This window comes from Corythoichthys intestinalis, chromosome 20 (genome assembly GCF_030265065.1).
Source record: "Corythoichthys intestinalis isolate RoL2023-P3 chromosome 20, ASM3026506v1, whole genome shotgun sequence".
In the NCBI taxonomy this organism is placed as follows: Eukaryota; Metazoa; Chordata; class Actinopteri; order Syngnathiformes; family Syngnathidae; genus Corythoichthys; species Corythoichthys intestinalis.
Genome location: NC_080414.1, coordinates 22,256,459 through 22,278,721, shown reverse-complemented (window position 1 = coordinate 22,278,721; position 22,263 = coordinate 22,256,459). Strand labels below are relative to the sequence as shown.

At 39.8% G+C, this 22,263-nt stretch overlaps 1 protein-coding gene across 4 annotated transcripts in view; it reads right to left on the bottom strand.

Moving 5' to 3' along the window:
* The window catches only part of LOC130908509 (uncharacterized), a 371,944-nt gene that overhangs the window by 178,221 nt on the left and 171,460 nt on the right, over positions 1–22,263 (bottom strand). For 3 of the 4 annotated variants that reach the window (XM_057823982.1, XM_057823985.1, XM_057823981.1), the window contains one exon: positions 11,063–11,155. The gene's annotated coding sequence lies outside the window, so the exon portion shown is untranslated. Of the gene's footprint in view, positions 1–5,585; positions 6,113–11,062; positions 11,156–22,263 lie in introns of those variants that run through there. The other variant, XM_057823983.1, reaches the window with a different exon arrangement.

Sequence of the window (22,263 nt, the reverse complement as noted above, 5' to 3'; positions counted from 1 at the left end):
CCTTGAATATTTTCAATTGATTCTGTATTACAAAGAGATCAGCAGGACTATCTGCATGAGTGCACCCACACAAGCCTTATAGACAGACCTTACACAGAAGCAATTGCCTACACTCAAACCCTATTCTCCACCTTTGATGCAAGGATATCTGCTAATTATTTCTAATGCTCAACATTTTATGTAAATCTATCCTTGGCTACATGCCAGCAGAGAGTAGTAATATTTCCCTTTACCATGTGAAAATGCCACATTATATGCTTTGCTTGCGTTTATATTTCAGCTTGGTCAACAAATACGGTGTTTCATCAATAAAACCCCATAGCTCAACCTTTACCCTAATGCTACACTGTTTACATTTCAAAATAACTGCTGAGCAATACAGATGGCATGACCTCAAATTCAACTGTAACAGAGCAAGTAAGGACTTATACTGCAGTTGTTTTTAACACCTTCACCGAATAGTCTTTTAATGGAAAAAAAAAAAAAAAATCCTCAGGTTCTGCTTCTGAGTAGTTTGTGCCTTGAAAAGCAGCTCCAACTACAGACGTAATGTTCACAAGAGTTGAAAAACAATACATCCACTTATCCATAAGAGTGTTCATCTCTCATCTGGGGCACTTTTCCGCACATATATTACCATTCACTCCCAGGTAATATGTAAAGAAAAAAAAAGCAATGGCAAGTAACGTGGACTCCATTTCTTTGACAACTGTAATTTGAGGCGCTTGGCTGTGATCGCCTGAAGACTGCCCACAATCTCCATCCAACTCTTTATGACACAAGCAAGTGCCGCTCCTGGTTCACACTTCATTACCCGCAGTAATGCGGCGGCACAATGATGTATGGAGCTCTTCGCCGTCTCAAGACTCGCTTCCGGCACAAATGGTCCAGGAAACTTGTAAAAGGGCTACAACAAAAGAAGTACTCCTTGACTGAATTGGAACTTTTCAATTCCCTTTAAAAGTTGGAATCACAGTGGATTGTAAGTTGTACACATATAGCAGTCTTAAATAAATTTACTGATCAATGTGGAAATGTGTGATGGTAGTCTTCTGCTGTGCTTTTGTTCCTCTATTGCAAACAAATCTTGAGCTGCATTAGGTACAATCCAGCGAAATTCAGTAAAACGATATAATTCAGTGACCCTTAACAACTTTGCTTGACTAAAATAAAATTTGGGGGAAAAAAGTATATTTTTACTCCAGTCCATTAGGTGGGAGTGTTCATTGTAAATGGTTAACGCTACTAAAGTAGCAATCCTGCCAAATGTGACCGTTTTAAAAATAATTAAGATGCTTCTGTTATCATACAGTGGGGCAAATAAGTATTTAGTCAACCACCAATTGTGCAAGTTCTCCTACTTGAAAAGATTAGAGGCCTATAATTGTCAACATGGGTAAACCTCAACCATGACAGAGAAAGTGGAAAAAAAAACAGAAAATCACCTTGTTTGATTTTTAAAGAATTTATTTCCAAATTAGAGTGGACAATTCTGTAATAATGGCACCTGTTTTAACTATCGTTATGAAAGACACCTGTCCACAACCTTAATCAGTCACACTCCAAACTCCACTATGGCCAAGACCAAAGAGCTGTCGAAGGACACCAGAGACAAAATTGTAGACCTGCACCAGGCTGCGAAGACAATCTGCAATAGGTAAAACGCTTGGTGTAAAGAAATCAACTGCGGGAGCAATTTTTAGAAAATGGAAGACATACAAGACCACTGATAATCTCCCTCAAACTGGGGCTCCATGGAAGATCTCACCCCGTGGCGTCAAAATAATATGAACGGTGAGCAAAAATCCCAGAACCACACTAGTGAATGACCTACAGAGAGCTGTAACCACAGTAACAAAGGCTACTATCAGTTACACAATGCGCCGCCAGGGACTCAAATCCTGCACTGCCAGACGTGTCCCCCTGCTGAGGAAAGTACACGTCCAGGCCCGTCTGCGGTTCGCTAGAGAGCATTTGGATGATCCAGAAGAGGACTGGGAGAATGTGTTATGGTCAGCTGAAACCAAAATAGAACTTTTTGGTAGAAACACAGGTTCACGTGTTTGGAGGAGAAAGAATACTGAACTGCATCCAAAGAACACCATACCCACTGTGAAGCATGGGGGTGGAAACATCATGCTTTGGGGCTGTTTTTCTGCAAAAGGACCAGGACGACTGATCTGTGTAAAGGAAAGAATGAATAGGGCCATGTGAGACAATTTGAGTGAAAATCTCCTTCCATCAGCAAGGGCATTGAAGATGAGACGTGGCTGGGTCTTTCAGCATGACAATGATCCCAAACACACAGCCAGGGCAACAAAGGAGTGGCTTCGTAAGAAGCATTTCAAGGTCCTGAAGTGGCCTAGCCAGTCTCCAGAGCTCAACCCCATAGAAAATCTGTGGAGGGAGTTGAAAGTCCGTGTTGCCCAACGACAGCCACAAAACATCACTGCTCTAGAGGAGATCTGCATGGAGCAATGGGCCAAAATACCAGCAACAGTGTGTGAAAAGCTTGTGAAGAGTTACAGAAACTGTTTGGCCTCCGTTATTGCCAACAAAGGGTACATAACAAAGTATTGAGATGAACTTTTGGTATTTACCAAGTACTAATTTAACCACCATTATTTGCAAATAAAATTCTTTAAAAATCAAACAATGTGATTTTCTGTTTTTTTCCCCCACATTCTGTCTCTCATGGTTGAGGTTTAACCATGTTGACAATTACAGGCCTCTGTAATATTTTCAAGTGGGAGACCTTGCACAATTAGTGGTTGACTAAATACTTATTTGTCCCACTGTATGTACACAGTGGGTATGTGAAACCACAACAAATACAGATGCTACATCTAGCAACTTTCCAGTTATCGCGAGTTACAGTTTCGAAAAAAACTTTAAAAAAAAAATAATAATAATAATGTCCAGCTTTATGCCTTCTTCCATCAGACTGATGGGTAGCTGATCTATTGACTAGTTATTTATCTGTTTATACTATCATATTCTAACATTATTAAATTTCCTTTAACCAGTTTCTACCCTACTGTTGTGTATTTTTCTTGATATTTTAGATATTTTTCTCTCCTCATTCATCCTCCTCCAGGTTGCACTTTGTAATATTGTTATATGCAGTGTTGTGTCGTTAAAGTAACCCGTTACTGTAATCTGATTACTTTTTTTTCCCCAGTAACGAGCAATCTAACGTGTTCATTTTTCCAAACCAGTAATCTGATTAAAGTTAGTTTCCTCAGTGCCTGTGCAGTACTATTTTGTTATTGCCTCATAATGCATGTAGAATGAAGAATACTGTAGTCTTTTACGAAGAGCATTTCAAATCGAAAATGTTGCTCGAGTTTAGAACGGACATCACGTCACGTTTTCTCACTGGGAAAAAAATTAAACGGGTCACATGTATTACCATGTTGTGTGAGCGCTGTTTGCGGTTGCTGCCAACAATATAGCCTAGCTACCTCGTCAGGACGTAGTGAAAGAGCCAGCAGAGATACCACAAACGGCTGCATTTGCTCACTGGAAATACAGCCATTACTCTACATTTCTGTCCAGTAAAGATAACAAAAATATCTCTGTGCGGTGCAAACTTTGCACTGGCTGGCTCAAAGACTTGTCCGCTAAAAACTGTCGAATTCAAGGAACCACTTGGAATTACAGCGCTATACAACTCGAAGCACAGCCTACAGGTAAAAAGAGCACTTCTAGTTTGTAAACAGCCTTTACGTACATTTTATAGGTACGGTTTATAGTTGAGTTTGACGTTTGTGCGAGAGGGGGCAACATGTTGATGACCCTGAAACAAAAGTCAAGTTTGGACACACCTCATAATTTCTGCGTTTTATACGTATATTTTCACAACTATTGTAAATTCTCACTGAAAATATCAAAACTATGAACGAACATGTGGAGTTATGTATTTGGCAAAAAAAAATGAAAACTGAAAACAGGTTTTATATTCTACATTCTTCAAAGTATCCACCTTTGAGGTGTGTTCAAACATTTGGCCTTTACTGTCTATACTGTAAATAGTAGTACATCTTGACACTGTTCGTGTTCAGTCCTCTGTCCAAGCTCAGTTGTTTGTAGCTTTTGAAAGCTTAGGTTGTGAAGAAATTCTAAATGTCCATCTTGCCTCCTCAGGTGTAGTTTTGGCTAAGCAAAGCAAAGGACAGTCGCACAGGTGCTAGTGACATGACCTGCTCGAAAAATAATTTGGACCCGCTATGAAATACTCAATTTTTGTTGTTTTATTGCTTTATAACTTTTATAGAAAACATTTTAACGGCTAGGTCTTTATTTTGAAGGGGAAGCTCAGAATTTTTACATTAGGCTTAATGTTCAAATTATTGGGGTTTAATTAGTCGTTGGAGTTGATTTAAACAAATTACGTTCAGTTTGCCATTTATTTTTTTTTAGTTTCAGGGCTCCGGAGTGGCTAAGCTAGTGCGATTCAATAGTGGTTGAAATCAACTCCATTGGCTAATTAAACCCCCGCTAACCTGAAGATTGAGCCTTATGTAAAAAAAATTCAATTTAATGCGATTACATTTTTCTGTTGTCATTCTTATGTTGAGGCAGCAAAGGGAGAAAAATTGGTAAAAAGTAACTGATAAATTACTTTTAAACATAGTTACTTTGATAATAAAGTAATCAGTGAAGTAACTAGATTACTTTTTCAGTAATTGAACTACTTTTTCAAGTAATCCGTGACAACACTGGTTATTTGGTCTGGTACTGTGTTGTGTTGTCTAAAATATGTGATGTCATGATTACACACTGATGTTCCGCATGAAAAATCCTAATGGAATTTTAGATACAGGGGTAACTCGACATACGATCGCTTCGACACACGATCTTTTCGACATCCGACGTAAAATTTGACTCGCCATTTGTCTCTACATCCGACGACATGCTCGAAATATGACGAGTTACGACAGCGTCACAGTTTCTTTGTTTTCCAGCAAGACGGACGCACGGAGGATTTTCTTGTGAGAGAAATAGAATGTTAGTGCAGGTGGTGAAAAAAAAAAAAGGAAAAAAGTGAGGCCTACCATTGAAATTAAGATGGAAATGATAGAAAAATAAGAGCGTGGTGTGCGTGTCCGTGAACTGGCTCGACAATACAGCCGTAGAATATCTATGATCTGGACGGTCCTCCTCCGAATTGATAGACTTTGCAAGTTAAGATGAGTTATTATTGTGATAACATCGCACAAAAAAAATCACCAGCTTTGTCAGGTTTTGTAGTCATTTCTCTCAGAACTTGTGCAACACAACATGCCCACTGTCCACCGAAGCTGAACAAAGTGAAAGTAAAAAGTCCCTCTCTCTCACTCTGTCAAGTCAGCCCGTTCAGGTACACCACGCAAAACACATCCGCCACATTAGAACCCGATTTCATTACATTATTACAGGTATTATTATTACTATGATTATAATTCCAATTTGTATTAATAATTTATTTGTTTTGCGCTGTAATTGCTATTTGCAATTGTACCAGCAGCATTTATTAAGGATTTAGTGTAGGTTTTCGGGCTGTGGAACCAATTAATGGAAATTTAATGTGTTCATTTGGGAAAATCCTGCTCAACATACGACCATTTCGACTTACAAATAAGTTCATGGAATGAATTAACTTCGTAGAGACACCACTGTATATATTTCCTTTTATTCACGTAAACATGTATATGTATGTTCATTTCACATAGTCACACATAATCATTTATTATCCCATGGCACTGTGTTTTGTCCATTTTGTGAATTCCGCGAAGAGTACCATTTTCCTTTCAAGGAGTCTCCTTTCGTTCAAGGTTGTCGACGGATATGGGCAGGGAGCTACTGCTCCCAGCCCTGTTCTTGGTTCGCTTTTTTTTTTTTTTTTCCCCACTGGTTGTGTAAATGACAAATATAAACTGTATGAACTTGAAGGTTGGGGCAGATCTTCTGGGGAGCACCTCATGGTGCTTTGGGAGATGTGTCCTGGTCAACCAGCTTTGAATTACTCTCTCCTCAATAAGTGTATATATCTTAGGTGATTAATGCTTTTTTTTTTTTTGTTCCTGAATTGTGTGTCGTCATCTCCTGTTCGTTTAGAGAATAAAAGAACCTGTAAAAAGAAATACCCCCCCCCCCCCTTAAATTATAATTTTTTTGGAAGATTTTTGGCTGCAAATTTTGTGTTTTTCAAATTTGCAATCATTAAAGGGCAACTGAAGAGCTTTTCGGATTTCGCTCGAGTGTTTTACTGAGTTGAATTGTATTAAATGCATCATTCGCCGTCTCAAAAAGACATAAAAAAAAATAATAATAATTGACCGTGTAGTTTTTGAGTTCTGGCCATAGCAACACCATAGCAACGAGGCACGCGCCGCCCTGCCGACCGCTACCTGAGGACGTAACTTCCAGGGAGCCTCGCCACCACTCTGAACACTGAAATATAGCACCACGCTATCCTCGCCATATATTGCATACATTTTCTGGGTTTTACTCGCGAGATTCGTCATGCCATCTCGATGTGTAGCGATGAATTGCTCACAGGAAGACTCGAGACTATGAGTGGTCCCCAAAAACTTCTGCAAAGGTTTGGACTGTTTTTGTGAGCATGCATACAGGTCCCCAATCGGCTCATTGTTTTCATCATTTCAGCGATGACAGCTTTGAAAACCTACAATAATGCAACATTGGTTTTACAAAAACGTAAGTAGACACCTTTACTGGCTTTTATGATTCTAAAATTTGATGCACTTCTGTTGATAAACGAGGGGGACTCCTACTGCCTGTTTGTTGACGCGCGACTTTTTTTGAAGAAGAAGGAACAATAGCATCAAATAGATGCTGATTTGACTGGGGCATTATTATTTGATCACCAAGAAATTATTAAAAATTATTAAATTAAAATAAGGATTCATCCAATATTTTCATGCTGCTGTGTTTCCCCCCCCCCCAGGAAGCCAAACAAAAAATTAAGCGGCGGAAACCCTCAACACGATGAAAAAAGCGTTGCAAGTCAGTCGCCATCCAGTTTCCCAAAATCAACAGAGAGTGGGTCGAGTCCTACGATGACCCAAGTGATGCGGTGTCCAGCGATGACGAATGAAGTGATCCTATAAGGCCTGCCAGATGCTGATTTTCTACCATCTGCGACTTCAGATGACGATGACTTAGGAGAAATAAATGTAGCAAATTTTGATGACATGAAATCATAAACTAGTCATATATACTGTACACATTTTTATAAGAAAAATCTAGTTACCTTCATATTTTAATAATTTATCTTTGTATAGAGAACACTTAATGCTACAGAAAAGAGTAAATACATATTTCCCACTGCCATTATCATTTTTCAATGTTGCGCTAGTCCGTTGCTATCCTAACTTTGTGTTGCTTACTAAATTTATGTTCTTTGATGTGTGCCATTGTGTGCTTGGTATAACGTAGCTTTCTATGTTGTGTTACAATCTGACAGCGAAAGCTGATGCTGATTCAACATAAATCTGGTATCATTTATTATTTTGGCCTATTGAATAGTGTTTTAGAATGTAATATAATTACAATATATTATATACCAATACAATACATTAAACAGTCAACAAAATATGTCAATGTTGTTTACAATTTATGGTTTTAACCCTTTTTAATGTAATTCATGCCCCTGTCAGTGTTTCAGCCTCCTCAAGTTTGGCTCTCACGTCTGGGATCTCCTGATGACACAGGCATACTCTTGGAAGGGTAATTACTTGGCGGTTTACAGCAACACCTGGAAAATAAAATCGTTTTGTCATTTATTTTGAAAAATCAATAACATATCATTCATTTAGCCACATTTGGGCTAGCTTTACCATATTTAGATCGGTAGGAGCTGTCCCATTACCTAATATCCAGTTTTAGCTATGTGGAGAGCATAGAAAAATATACAACCATGTAATCGCATTCTCTCATAAAAATCACGATGCTGGACTTAGGCTTACCACTCACTCTCCCGTTCATGAAGTGTCGAGCTGTCAATTGGCGTCATGACGACATCTGCTGTGTCAAGCAAATCGTCGTCATCTGACGCCTCAGGTTCAAACATGTAAGGATTAATTGTAGTTCATCTTTCCTGGGAGCAGTTTGCCATTGGTAGCGTCACGAAAGAGCGATCCTGAATGGTTACCTTTAGTGGAAATATCACTGACATGGTTGTTGCTGCTATGCTAGCTGTGGATAGTCTTCTCTGTTGCATTGGGGAATCTACGTCACACTTCTGGGTTTGCGAAGGGACCATTAACAGAGTGCAAAAAAACTAAAAAAAAAAAAAAAAAAACGCAAATTATCCTTGCGCGTTGATATACGTATACGTGTTGATAATGTCATGGTTGTTTTGACGAACTCGTCCAAAATTAATATTCGTAAAATTACACCAAAATCCGGAAAGGTCTTCAGTTGCCCTTGAAGAATTGTAAAGTAATTGCATTCTTCAAATTTGAGGATACCAAAGAAAGTGAGACATGTTTGTCTTTCAACACTTTACAGTCACAATCCAGTATATGGTACGTAGCTCTTAGTCCTTTCACGTTTTCAGCAACCAAATGTATTGTTTTTCAGCAGCGTGACCAAACAACCATTGGGATTTAGAAACCTTTCTATACTTGCTTTACTATTGGAGTAGTCTTTCACAGCATTGCTTTCTATAAATGTTGGATTTTACTACATGCTAAATGCTGGCAGACATTCTTTTGAGATGAATATTTTACACGAACATCGAGGCATAGAAAGTCATTAAAAGCAGAGTGTGTCATATATTCGCGACAATGGGAACTGAGTGCGTCGTAGAGACACACAGTTCAGCGTGGGCTGCTTCAGTGGGTTTTCACGACCCGGAACGTTATAATCCCCCTGTCAAACCTCAGCAGCACTTGTTTTATTCTCCCCTTACACTTTTACTAGTCCGCTCGGGCTGCCTTCTTTTTTTTCTTTTTCCACGAGTCACCTAATTCTTTGCTCTGATCACCCTCCAGAGAATGTCACGCTCACAGTTTAATTGGAAGAGAGTAGTGGCCCATAGAAAGTGTAGATTGAAGACGCAGTCATAAAGATAAAGGTGGATTTGGAGGGTGAAACGGCACTAGGTGGTGTTTTCGCCGCAACCACCTGATATGACCCCTTTGGGCAAGATGAAAAAAATTAAATATCTAGTCATTGGAGGCAAAACGATAAACGGTGTGTGTATAAATAAAAACATATTATTTCATTCATTAGAAATGTATTGGCCAGTCAGAAACAATCTCCTGTTTTAGACATTCTATTTTGGTGGTAAATTATCTGCAAATATGCAATTGCTTCAAACGGATGCTCAGCCTTGAAGGTATGTGAAAATTCATCTTTTAAGTTTTTCCCAATTAAACTTTTTTTGAGGGAGACGAAAAACAAAAATAGCAAATAGTAATATGAAATATGAATAATTTTTGCTAATATAATTTGCTAGTAATGACATTCAATTTTTCACCATAAAAATCTGTTATACACATAGTAGTCATATCATATACAAATATTTTTTCTGCAGTATTTATTACTTTCAAATCGACTATATTATTACAATTTTTATATCATAGGCAAGGACGTAGGTTTGCATAGGGACGGTAAGGACATAACACTACCAACTGTTCAGGATGCTCAAATTGTCCCCACCAACTTTTAAGCAACCTTATTTGCATTATATAATGACTTCAGTTATGTAGGTAATTTAGATTGTTTCTCCATAAGTTCTAAAAGATAGAAATGACCCTACCAATATTAAGTGAATTACAGTACTTTCATTATTTTCAGACTTATATTCACCCCATTTCACTTGCTGAATGTGCCAGTCCATTTTGTTTTTCACCTAAAACGCATGTTTGATTGGCTGATGACTCCTCCGCCCCCTTCGAAGACTAGGGAAATTAGAATTTTTTTTCCCACCAGCAGCAGCCACTGTAAGTAATGTTAAGAGATGTCAATGTTGTGGAGGTGAGGAACACACCACTAATTTTACTACTAAAAGTCCGACCTGCATCAGAATTAGCATGACAATCAGTGTGAATTTCTTGAACTCGAGGAGGAAGCTTTGAGAGAAATGTCCTCCTGTATGTTGTCTACTGTTAACGTTAAAAGAAGTGACCGAAAATCAACAGGAAATAACGTGAAATGGCCCGATAACTCAAAATCAACAGGATATGACCCGAAAATGCCCTAAAGTCTACAGGAAGTGACCAAAACTTAAAAAGAAGTGAATCGTAAATGCCCCAAAACATACGGAAATGGCCGAAAACCAACAGAAAATGACTTGAAATGCCGCAAAATTAACTCATTGGCTGCCACAGACTGCCATACACGTCCAATCCGTTGAAGTGGGAGGGACAGCAGTGATAAACTCATTCCAATTCACAGCAAATATTAAATTCGTATAAGCCAATAAAGATTTTGCATTAATTATTTAGACTGTCAATTAATTAGGTTGATATTGGTGGGGAATGTAGCTCACACACAATCTGTTTGGTCTTATTAATATCCCACGCCCAGCAAAAAGTGTACATGCAGGTTATGCTGTTATACCACCACTACCTTGATCATAGGTGTATTAATTTATCGAGTTGGAAAACCCTGGGGGAAAACAAACAGTATATAATTATATATTTGTAATTTTTATTTAAAAAAAATTAGTTTTAATTTTTTTTTAGTCTTAATTTAGTATGATACAAATTTTATTAATGAACTTTGTACATGAGTACATCAAATAACTTTTTCCAGTATAAAACACACTTCATATTTTTGTATGTATGCAAACAAAAAACAAGTCTAAGTTTGTCTATCAGCTGTGGAAGTAAGTGTGATAAAGTACGGTGATACATTTTCCAGACGCATTCATCGTTAACATTGCAAGTTGGTAACGAGGCCGGCGCAATAGAGGTCTGAGGAGTTAGTTATTTTGTCGTCCTCTGCAGACTGATTTATTGAGCTATTTTGCCGGAGACTATGGCAGCGGCCAAGGCGCACGGTCAACTGTGCACGTTCTGAGAATAAACATGCAATTATAACATACCAAGCAAGGTGAAGAAACGTGCAGCGGTTGATCAGGCTGTGGATTCTCAGGCCGAGGGTCCTGACGGAGAGCTCTTCGCTGGAGAAAGCCCATCTACAGATATCCAACAATTACACAAGGTAAGTCCACACAACCCTGTTAGGGTTGTAGAATCTAGATTTCTGTGTCACTATTATGTAACCGTGTCGGGCAAGGCAAGCCCCTTGGGAACAAAAACACAGGTCTGGCATAAATTAAGGAAGCAGAAAATGTGTTGGCAACAATCAACAATTTATTTCATTTTAGTGAATTTATTTTAACATTCATGAATAAAACACACACCTTATTCAAAACTTAAAATGTTGAGTGGATATTTGGGTAAGAAATCACAGCAAACACAAACAAACTCAAGTGAAAATACCCCCAACCAAGGCAAAAAAAGGAAAACTACTAACTTTACACATTCAGTTAAATTCTTTAAAACGTACCCGATTTGAGTGAATTACAAGGGAAACAAACAGAAAACTTGACCAAACAAGAAACAATTAAACAGTGGCCTGCTTAAAAGGGGACTTAATTAAACAGCAGTTGACAAACTCCTCTCACTCCAGGTGGTCACTTCTAGCACAGCAAAGGGTTAACACATTCAACACCATTGGGCCCAAGAAATGTAAAAAATACCTTATACACAGCCAGCTCTGCTGAAAAGCTGGAGCTCAGAAGGTCTCATGTCTTCAAGGGCAAAAAGGCAAACCTGGCTCATGCACAGGTGCTGTGCATGGGCCAATTTATAGTGCACCTTGGAGGAGGGGCTGTCAACTAAGCATGATGCGTTTGAGACTGTAGGAAAATTGGGCACCCCAACATTTAAAATGAGCACAGTGGCCGAGTGGTTAGCACCTCCGCCTCAAAGTTCTGAGATCATGGGTTTGAAGGGAATAGCAGACCCGTGCCGTTTGAAAAAGGCGTCAAGAAAAATATTCAAATAATATTTGATGTAAGCAGTATTCAAAAAAAATTATACAAAACAATAAAACAAAACAACAAAACCGTTCATAATAAGTCTTTAAATAATAATGAAATCATTTTTCTAGTGTGCCTTTAGCACGTTTCACTTTTTCCTGTGATGCGATGATTTCACCACGCACCCTAGTCTCACCACCCAGCAGACCAGCGAGCTACCTGAAGGTGCTATTTTTAGCCTCCGCAAAGACGTACGTTGACAAGTCAACTTCATGAAAAGACAAAAGCTCTTCGGGTCAGAAGAAAAAGAAAGAAGACAGCAAAGATGTTAAGAAAAACAGTGCTTTTTTGTGCTTTTCAAATAAATTTGCTTTGCCTAAAAGTGCCAGGGTTAATTAAATAAATACACCATTAAATATGGAATTAATCATTTCAAAGTTCTGTGGTATGGGGGACTAAAAGTGCCACGGATTTAAATGCAAACATTTGTTATTAAATGTGTCATTCATTAAAATGGCAATCACATTCATGTAAAAACGTATTCAATTTATTAATTTCTTTTGCTATCATATATTATTTAATTCATCATTATTGGACAGTCCTGTGTAGTTGCCGTGCTTTAAGAATTTATTTTCTTTTAACTACGTCCATCAAAGATAGTGGCCGGATCAAATAGACAGCTACAGTAGGCTGCAAGAATTTAGGCGCTATTATGGTTATGTCATGCTGGTTTCACAATCAACAGCTATTTGACTAATATAATGTAACATTCCACTTTCTTCTCTTTGTAGATGCTCTTTTGAAATATTTTCTTTCTACCTCTGTACATCCTGGGCCATCTTTTACAGCGAACTTATCCACATCAGCACCAAGTCCAAGCCCACCAAGTCCAGGAAAGAAGTGCACCTTCCAAAACAACTGTCATATGAAAGTACAATAGATGCTTTTGCATCAGTGAAGACAAGGTGAGCAAGGTTAAAAGTCAAGGTGAAAAAAAAGTTGCATTTTAAAGTGTTCTGTGTGTCTTTACATAGGTTTGTGTGGGTGGGTGTTAATCATATTGTAACAACAATTGTAATTTATTTAATGCATTTGTTTTTGAAGTGTTTTCATTGGTGCTTTTGAATAGTTATTACAGCATTTTTCTTTTCATTTCTGCACTTGTTCGTTGTCTTTTTTGATATATTTAAACACTCACGCTGAAAATTGTAATTTATGTGGTGAAAATAGGGGGGGGGGGGGGGGGGGGGTCAATAAATATGTTGCCCAGGGCACCAAATTAGTCAGGAACGGCCCTGGGGAATAGGTACCGTTCTCACACACACCATATACAGTGATACCTCAGCTCACGAACATAATTGGTTCCCAGAAAGTGTGTGTAAGGCGAAAAGTTCGTCTTCCGAACATCTATTTCCCATAAGAAACCATTAAAATGAGAATAATCCGTTCCCAGGTCCCCATAAAACATAATTTTCTACTAAATAAGCCTTAAAACTACACAAAAATATACCTTATTTTCTTTAATGTCTTCTTAGGCTTAACACTAGCCTGTAGTGGGGTCTTTTTCGGTCCCATAATAGCAAAAGTACACTCAATATGGTCCAAAATGTCTATCAAACACAAACCACGTCCGCACTCAACGAAAGGGAGGGGACGAACTGGGACGCCGTGAGCGTGCGTCAGCTTCTCGTGGCGCTGTTCGACCGCGTGGTTTGGTTCGTCCGCCGAAAACTAGTTTGTCAGCAGAGACTATATGCTCGCGAATTTAATGTTCTTGAGGCGAAAAGTTCGTGAGCTTAAGCGTTCGTGAGCTGAGGTATCACTGTAATTGTTTGCATTAGTCTAACACATTCATCTAACTATAGTTTAGGCAGACTTCACTCCATGCCCTTGGACACAGTAAAGTGAATCACCTTATCAGGGTTCATGAGGGGGAAATGGAAAAAATGGTACCGTTTCTCGTAGGCACCGTCTAACTGTTTACATTACTCTAACACACGTAATACAATCAATCAGGGAATAGTATCATTTCTCATATGTACTGTAGGATTGTTTGTACTACTCTAAAACACCTAAATAAATAGCATACCATAGTTTAATGGAAAGAAGCAGAATAGATAAACAACGCCATCTTATCATAGAAGCCCAACTTGTGCGTCACGAGCAAGATTGACGCACCAACTCTTGCAATCAGTTCTCCAGGCCACTGCAAGGACAAAGAGCTGGGCGCTCCGTCCTAAAACAAGTAGCGCCTCGCCCAGCCCGGATAACAAGTTGATAGCGGGCGCTTGGGACGTCAAGACCAGTGTTGGTCGCTGTGGCAACCACGTCCCATCCACACACGAACCTAACCGCCCAAAACTGGCCACAGAGGGATGATCCAGAAACAACACTCAGCCACACCTTCGGCCCGGCCTACTCCACCGCAGCCTTCAAAAAACACTGGACACTGAGATAACAAACAGATTCGCTGCTCGGAAACATTTTCTATGTGGCCTTGTTTTGGATCCAGAATTGTTCCTCCGTCGTCTGTTCTTTGACCATTGTCGACGAATAAATTGTCAACCTGCTTTCGGTGAGTCTTCTTCAAACTTTTGGAACATGGAGGCAGTACAAAGGGTTGATTCGCGCAGAGGCGACATCAGCAGAGCGGCACTTCGTTCGGCTGTCGCCGGTTCCGTGCGGCTTGGCCGGGGGGGCGAATTCCAACGGGTTCAATCCCGGGTTTCGGCCTACCTGTATAGAGTTTGCATGATATCCCTTCGTCTGAGTGGGTTTTCTCCGGTTAGTCCAGTTACTTATGTTTGGCCAACACCCACAACACTCTTTGAGTGAGCACTCCGTTGCAATTTGTTGTTGTGTCATAGATTCAACAATAATCTTGCTTGATTCATGATATGACTGCTTCAACTTGTTTATTTCTTGCCTTCTCAATTCTGGTTTAGAAGGAAACTTCTCTTCAATAGAGCTGTGCTTTTTAACATAATGGCGTTTCACATTTTCACTTTTAATGGCGTAACTGTCTTTAAGCATATTAAGCACATAGGTTTGGTACTTGCAGTTGGCAAAATGGACGCATATTTGTCAGTCCGTTCCTCATTGAACGGCAATTTTCGTTGTCCACTTTTCTTCTCTTGGTCAACTTTGAGCATGACTTTTTGTTAGATTCGGTCTTCCACTGGTGGCATGTAAACAAACAAAAAGTGATGGGTCCGACTCACACTTTCACACTGCTGCGGTCGGTCAACTCTAGCTAGAAGCATGCAGGCTCTCTCAGCCAATCAGTGCATCCATGCATGCTCTCTCGGCCACTCAGCGCATTGTTGTCATAGAGATGACAACAGAAGCGGGAAAATGAAAGATATTTGACTAAAAACGAAACAGAATTTAGCGATAGAATTGTAGCGCATAGCGATAGATCGGTGATTCTTACAAATATTACAGTGGGGCGAATAAGTATTTAGTCAACCACCAATTGTGCAATTTCTCCTACTTGAAAAGATTAGAGAGACCTGTAATTGTCAACATGGGTAAACCTCAACCATGAGAGACAATGTGGGGAAAAAAACACACAAAAAAAACAGAAAATCACACTTTTTGATTTTTAAAGAATTTATTTCCAAATTAGAGTGGAAAATAAGTATTTGGTCACCTAAAAACAAGCAAGATTTCTGGCTGTCAAAGAGGTCTAACGTCTTCTAATGAGGTCGAACGAGGCTCCACTCGTTACCTATATTAATGGCACCTGTTTTAACTCATTATCGGTATAAAAGACACATGTCCACAAGTTCAGCCAGTCACACTCCAAACTCCACTATGGCCAAGACCAAAGAGCTGTCGAAGGACACCAGAGACAAAATTGTTGACCTGCTCCAGGCTGGGAAGACTGAATCTGCAATAGGTAAAACGTTTGGTGTAAAGAAATCAACTGTGGGAGCAATTATTAGAAAATGGAAGACATACAAGACCACTGATAATCTCCCTTGATCAGGGGCTCCATGCAAGATCTCACACCGTGGCGTCAAAATGATAAGAACGGTGAGCAAAAATCCCAGAACCACACAGGGGGACCTAGTGAATGACCTACAGAGAGCTGGGACCACAGTAACAAAGGCTACTATCAGTAACACAATGCGCAGCCAAGGACTCAAATCCTACACTGCCAGACGTGTCCCCCTGCTAAAGAAAGTACATGTCCAGGCCCATCTGCGGTTCTCTAGAGAGCATTTGGGTGATCCAGAAGAGGACTGGGAGAATGTGTTTTTGTGTTATGGTCAGATGAAACCAAAATATAACTTTTTGCTAGAAACACAGGTTCTCGTGTTGGAGGAGAAAGAATACTGAATTGCATCTAAAGAACACCATACCGACTGTGAAGCATGGGGGTGGAAACATCATGCTTTGGGTCCGTTTTTCTGCAAAGGGACCAGGACGACTGATCTGTGTAAAGGAAAGAATGAATGGGGCCATGTATCGAGAGATTTTGAGTGAAAATCTCCTTCCATCAGCAAGGGCATTAAAGATGAGACGTGGCTGTGTCTTTCAGCATGACAAACACACAGCCAGGGCAACAAAGGAGTGGCTTCGTAAGAAGCATTTCAAGGTCCTGGAGTGGCCTAGCCAGTTCTCAACCCCATAGAAAATCTGTAGAGCGAGTTGAAAGTCCGTGTTGCCCAACGACAGCCCCAAAACATCACTGCTCTAGAGAAGATCTGCATGGAGGAATGGGCCAAAATACCAGCAACAGTGTGTGAAAAGCTTGTGAAGAGTAAGAGAAAACATTTTGCCTCCGTTATTGCCAACAAAGGGTACATAACAAAGTATTGAGATGAACTTTTGGTATTGACCAAATACTTATTTTCCACCATGATTTGCAAATAAATTCTTTAAAAAAATCAAACAATGTGATTTTCAGTTTTTTTCCCCCCACATTCTGTCTCTCATGGTTGAGGTTTAGCCATGTTGACAATTACAGGCCTCTCTAATATTTTCAAGTGGGAGAACTTGCACAATTAGTGGTTGACTAAATACTTATTTGCTCCACTGTATATGTTAAAAAAAGTTATTTTTTTCTTTTTTTTTCTTTTGAAAAGTGCTATTTGCTCTGGGTCCGCAGAGAGGTCTGCCGTGGTCCGTTCGTGGACTGCGGTCCGTTAATTGAGGCCCCCTGCTCTCGAGTATAAGTCGCACCCCTGGCCAAAATATGATAAAAAAAACGACTTATTGCCAAAAAAAATACGGTACTCCAGAATGGCCGAGGAACCTAGTTTGAGAACCACTACTCTAAGGATTTGCTATTATTGCATTTAGTAAAAGACACTACAAATGAAACGTCAAACTTTCAAGAAATGCTTTTTGTTTCAGAGAGCGTGAGATGGCCAAATCGCTGTCACACCCGACACTGACTTCAGATCAAACGTTGCCGATTATCCCTCCATTAACCCACAAAGGCCTGCAAACAACAGTCACATAACAGCATCAAAGTAGGTCTTCTAATAGCTCTGTGTCGGCTAAAAGCTGCGGCGGGGCTGAGAATTACAATTATTACTGTTCCCCAGAGTGCACGCAAGCCCTTCACTTTTATTAGAGGGTCAGCGACTTGGGTGCACCATTGGCACAAAACTGGCTCTGAGCTTGTAAAAAATTGTAGCAATGCAGCAATTATGTAGCTAAAACACACAAAAAACTGCATACAGCCACTCATTAAACGAGATGCAAAATAATAGCTGTATACAAAAAATTTTTAACAGTATGTTCTATTCATTTGGTGTAGAACTTCATTGCGTCAGATGGAAAGCTTATTTCTAATAATTTGGATTTTCAGAAAAGGAGAGACGTTTTAGAAAGTGTTACACTTCATGAAACTATTCTTTGCAATCATTTTTTAGGGTTTTATACATTACAGTGCTAAAATTGTGGGGGGGGGTTGTTACTCGAGCCGATTAATAGCATTTTCTGTAATTTTTCAACAGGGGCTGATGATTTGAGATAGTTTTGAGTTACGAGTAACAGAGAATCAAATTAAACTCATATCATGAGACACTAACGCACGTAGAAGTGATACATATGAAATGAGACAAGCTTTTAACATCATATAATAGGTAAGCAATTTGGAGACATAACACTGAAATTGTGTTGAGGGAATACTCTGTAGGCGATAAATTGTTTTTCACTGCTAATAAGCCAAGCAAAACTGTCTGAAGAGATGCAAGCAACAAAAGTAGCTTCTTTGTCAAACCCTATCATGACTTCAGCGACAGCAGCAACGAGACAAAACAATCCCAAGAAATAGAAAATAGAGAATCTTCTGTGTGAAGTTGATGAGCTGCTCTCAGGCCTTTAATGTAACGATTGATATGCCACAACAAAGACGCCCATCTTCGCCGAGGTATTTACGGCAAGATGAAAACCAAAATCGACTGACGGGGCATGGCGAGTGTAATTTTGCGCTGACCTTCAGGTTTTTGCTGCAAGACAGTCTGCTGCACATAACATAAACACAACACACAAATGTGATTTGAATTATCTCATCACTGTTTTCTTTTATCCATTTTATATGGTCTATTTTTAATATGTGCTCTGTACTTATCCTACTTTCAAAACTGTATAGAGCCTTAAATGAGGCATTACACATTTTTAGGTCATTTAACATGTATGTCTTATTCTAAGTCTGTGACGTTAAAAAAATTGGACAAACCAGCAAGTGATTTTAAGTAGCATTTTGTTCTTTTACTAACATGCAGTGGCGTCGTTCAGCTTGAAGCCCCCCTAAAATATTTTAAAGCCCCCCTAAATAATTGTTTTAATTTAAAAAGATTACAAAAATGCTGACATATTCACTATAAAGTTGCCAGATTATTAGTTTAAAATCAATAATCACATAACCTGTCATTATTAACTTAAATATGATCATAAATCTGTCAGTTTCCCCTTACTTCATAGAGTAAGGTAAAGCACCCCTTCAGTGCATCGCTAACCAATCCATTCCGCTTGTTCATATAGAACGCACAAATCTCTGAAAATCAATTCCGCGTTTTCCCTGTGACAGTCGATACTGCTTTTTCAAATTAGTTTCGCAGTCGGTCTCTGCCCAAGTCTGCCTTTGTTGTTTTACGGGCAAAAGTTACATCCCAGCTCTAAAATAATGCTGCTACTCAGCTGCTGCTAGCTAGTTAGTCTGAAATGCATTGTGAAGGCCCTAGTAAAGTTAAGTGTGCACTCTTGTTACTACTATCTTTGGGGTGACTTTCTTTTGGAGCATCAGCTGTTTTTCTCACTTTACGCATAGATGAGTACAGGAGCAGAGCTCATTGAGCTCATGTTTATCTACAGTAAATAGTCATAATAATACACGAATAATCATCACTCCACCACCTTTATTGACCTGTTGAGGTCAGAGCAGAGGAGCAACGAGGGTGACAAGGGAGACACCTCTACTTAAAAAGTGAGTAGGAGAATAATGATTAGAAAATGGACAAAGCCAAGAATATGGATATCCAGTATATAGCATAAATAAACACACAAACACACCCCTACACACACATATACTAGCCCTTCTCAAAAAATTTGCATATCGTGATGAAGTTAATTATTTTCTGTAATTTACTGATAAACATTAGACTTTCATATATTTTAGATTCATGACACACAACTGAAGTAGTTCAACCCTTTGTTGTTTTAATATTGATAATTTGGGCAAAAAAGTCAAGAAAAAACAAAAATCCCTATCTCAAAAAATGTGCATATTTCATCCGACCAATACAAAAAAGTGTTTTTTAATACATAAAAAGTCAACCTTCAATTAATTATATCAGCTATGCACTCAATACTTGGTTGGGAATCCTTTTGCAGAAATGACTGCTTCAATGTGGCGTGGCATGTAGGCAATCAGCCTGTGGCACTGCTTAGGTGTTATGGAGGCCCGGGATGCTTCGATACCGGCCTTAAGCTCATCCACAGTGTTGGGTCTGGTGTCTCTCAACTTCCTCTTCACTATATCCCACTAATTCTCTATGGGGTTCAGGTCAGGAGAGTTGGCAGGCCAATTGAGCACAGTAATGCCATGGTCAGTAAACCATTTACCAGTGGTTTCGGCAATGTGAGCAGGTGCGAGCTCGTGCTGAAAAATGAAATCTTCATCTCCATAAAGCTTTTCAGCAGATGGAAGCATGAAGTGCTCCAAAATCTCCTAATAGCTAGCTGCATTGACCCTACCCTTGATAAAACACAGTAGACCAACACCAGCAGCTGACATGGTGCCCCAGACCATCACTGACTGTGGGTACTTGACACTGAGCATCAGGCATTTTGGCATTTCCTTCTCCCCAGTCTTCCTCTAAAATCTGGCACCTTGATTTCCAAATGACATGCAAAATTTGCTTTCATCTGAAAAAAGTACTTTGGACTACAGAGCAACAGTCTAGTGCTGCTTCTCTGTAGCCCGGGTCAGGCGCTTCTGCCATTTACAGCACACGCCTGTGCATGGTGGCTCTGGATGTATCTACTCCAGACTCAGTCCACTGTTTCTGCAGGTCCTCCAAGGTCTGGAATTGGCCCTTCTTCACAGTCTTTCTCAGAGTGCGGTCCCCTCTTCTGATTGTGCAGCGCTTCCTGCCACACGTTTTCCTTCCCACAGACTTCCCATTGAGGTGCCTTGATACAGCACTCTGGGAACAGCCTATTCGCTCAGAAATTTCTTTCTATGTCTTAGCCTCTTGCTTGAAGGTGTCAATGATGGCCTTCTGGACAGCAGTCAGGTCGGCAGGCTTGACCATGATTGCAGTTTTGAGTAATGAACCAGGCTGGGAGTTTTTGAAAGCCTCAGGAATCTTTCGCAGGGGTTTTGAGTTAATTTGTTGATTCAGATGATTAGGTTAGTAGCTTCTTTAGAGTACCTTTTCATGATATGATAATTTTTTTGAGATAAGGATTTTTGGCTTTCCTTGAATTATATTGCTAAATTGCTACTGGATCTTAGAGCCGAGGAAGAGACAGTCCATTGTCCATCTTTAGAGTTTATTTTGTGGCCAATGCCGACAAAAAATTACGTAATATCTGTGTTTTAAATTCCGGTTCCCGCCCTCCCGACACAGAGAGCGCAGCCTCGCCAACACTGGACAAATCTGAAAGTGTCCAACCCGGATAATTCCCGGTACATCTCCCCACGTCACGGGTAAATTAGTGGGATATAAAATTGAAAGGGACTTAAATGTATGCATTGAATGAATGAAAAGACAATTTGACAACATATGCAAAATCAGTCTAATTGTCCAAAAAAAAACAAAAAAAATCTTATAAAGCTAAATTCTCCCATTGCCACAAATGGAGACTCCTCAACCATGTCCAACTGAATACTCGACAACTTTACAAGCCGATCTTAAAATTCAAGATCGTTCAAGCCCCTTTGTCCCGCGCGATTCCTCTCGATTGGTAGCACATTAGCATGCAGCTTATTATCATACCCAAAGGTGGTCGTGTGGATCAAAGACAAGAATGTCCTCTTTAATATTTCTGCCTTATTAAAGTACAAGGCTTTTGGAGTGGTGGCTTCTTCCCTTGTACGTAGCTGTGTGTCCTTTGCTCTACTGTAGAGCAGGAAGTGCAATATTAATAGCCGGGGTAAGGAAGCCCTCCAAGTGTGTTGCCCGGCAAGCGCGAGGCCTGTAATTGGTCTTCATGTGTCACCTGCTTGACTTTGACATGTTCTCCCTTACAGGGAACATACTGCCCATTAAACTTACTTTGCAGTCTATATTAATATCACTTTTCTCAAAGTCACGATGCACTTACTTTTGCCAGTAATTTGTTAATGGAGGGAATTCCATCAAGCAAATTGCATTATGAACAGTTATAGGGAATGCCGAAAAATCATGAGTAATTGATGTTAGAATTTTAGTCTAAAACTACTGGCAACCAACTCATGGCCCGGGGGCCAGATACGGACCATCATATCATTTTGTCTGACCCGCGAAAGTCAATCATGTGCAACAACTCATGGGGCGTCCGTGGCGTAGTTGGTAGCTGGAGTTGTCCTTGGACCGAAGGGTCAGTGGTTCAATTCCCAGCTACGACTGCCCACTGTCGAACTGCCCTTGGGCAAGGCAATGAACCCTGATTTGCCTCCAGTGGGTTGACAGCGACTTGCATGGCAGCAGCCCCATTGGTGTGTGAATGTGTGCATGAACAGGTAAATGTGTGCTAATGTAAAGCGCTTTGGGCATGATAACCATGCAAAATAAATGTGCTATATAAGTACTTAC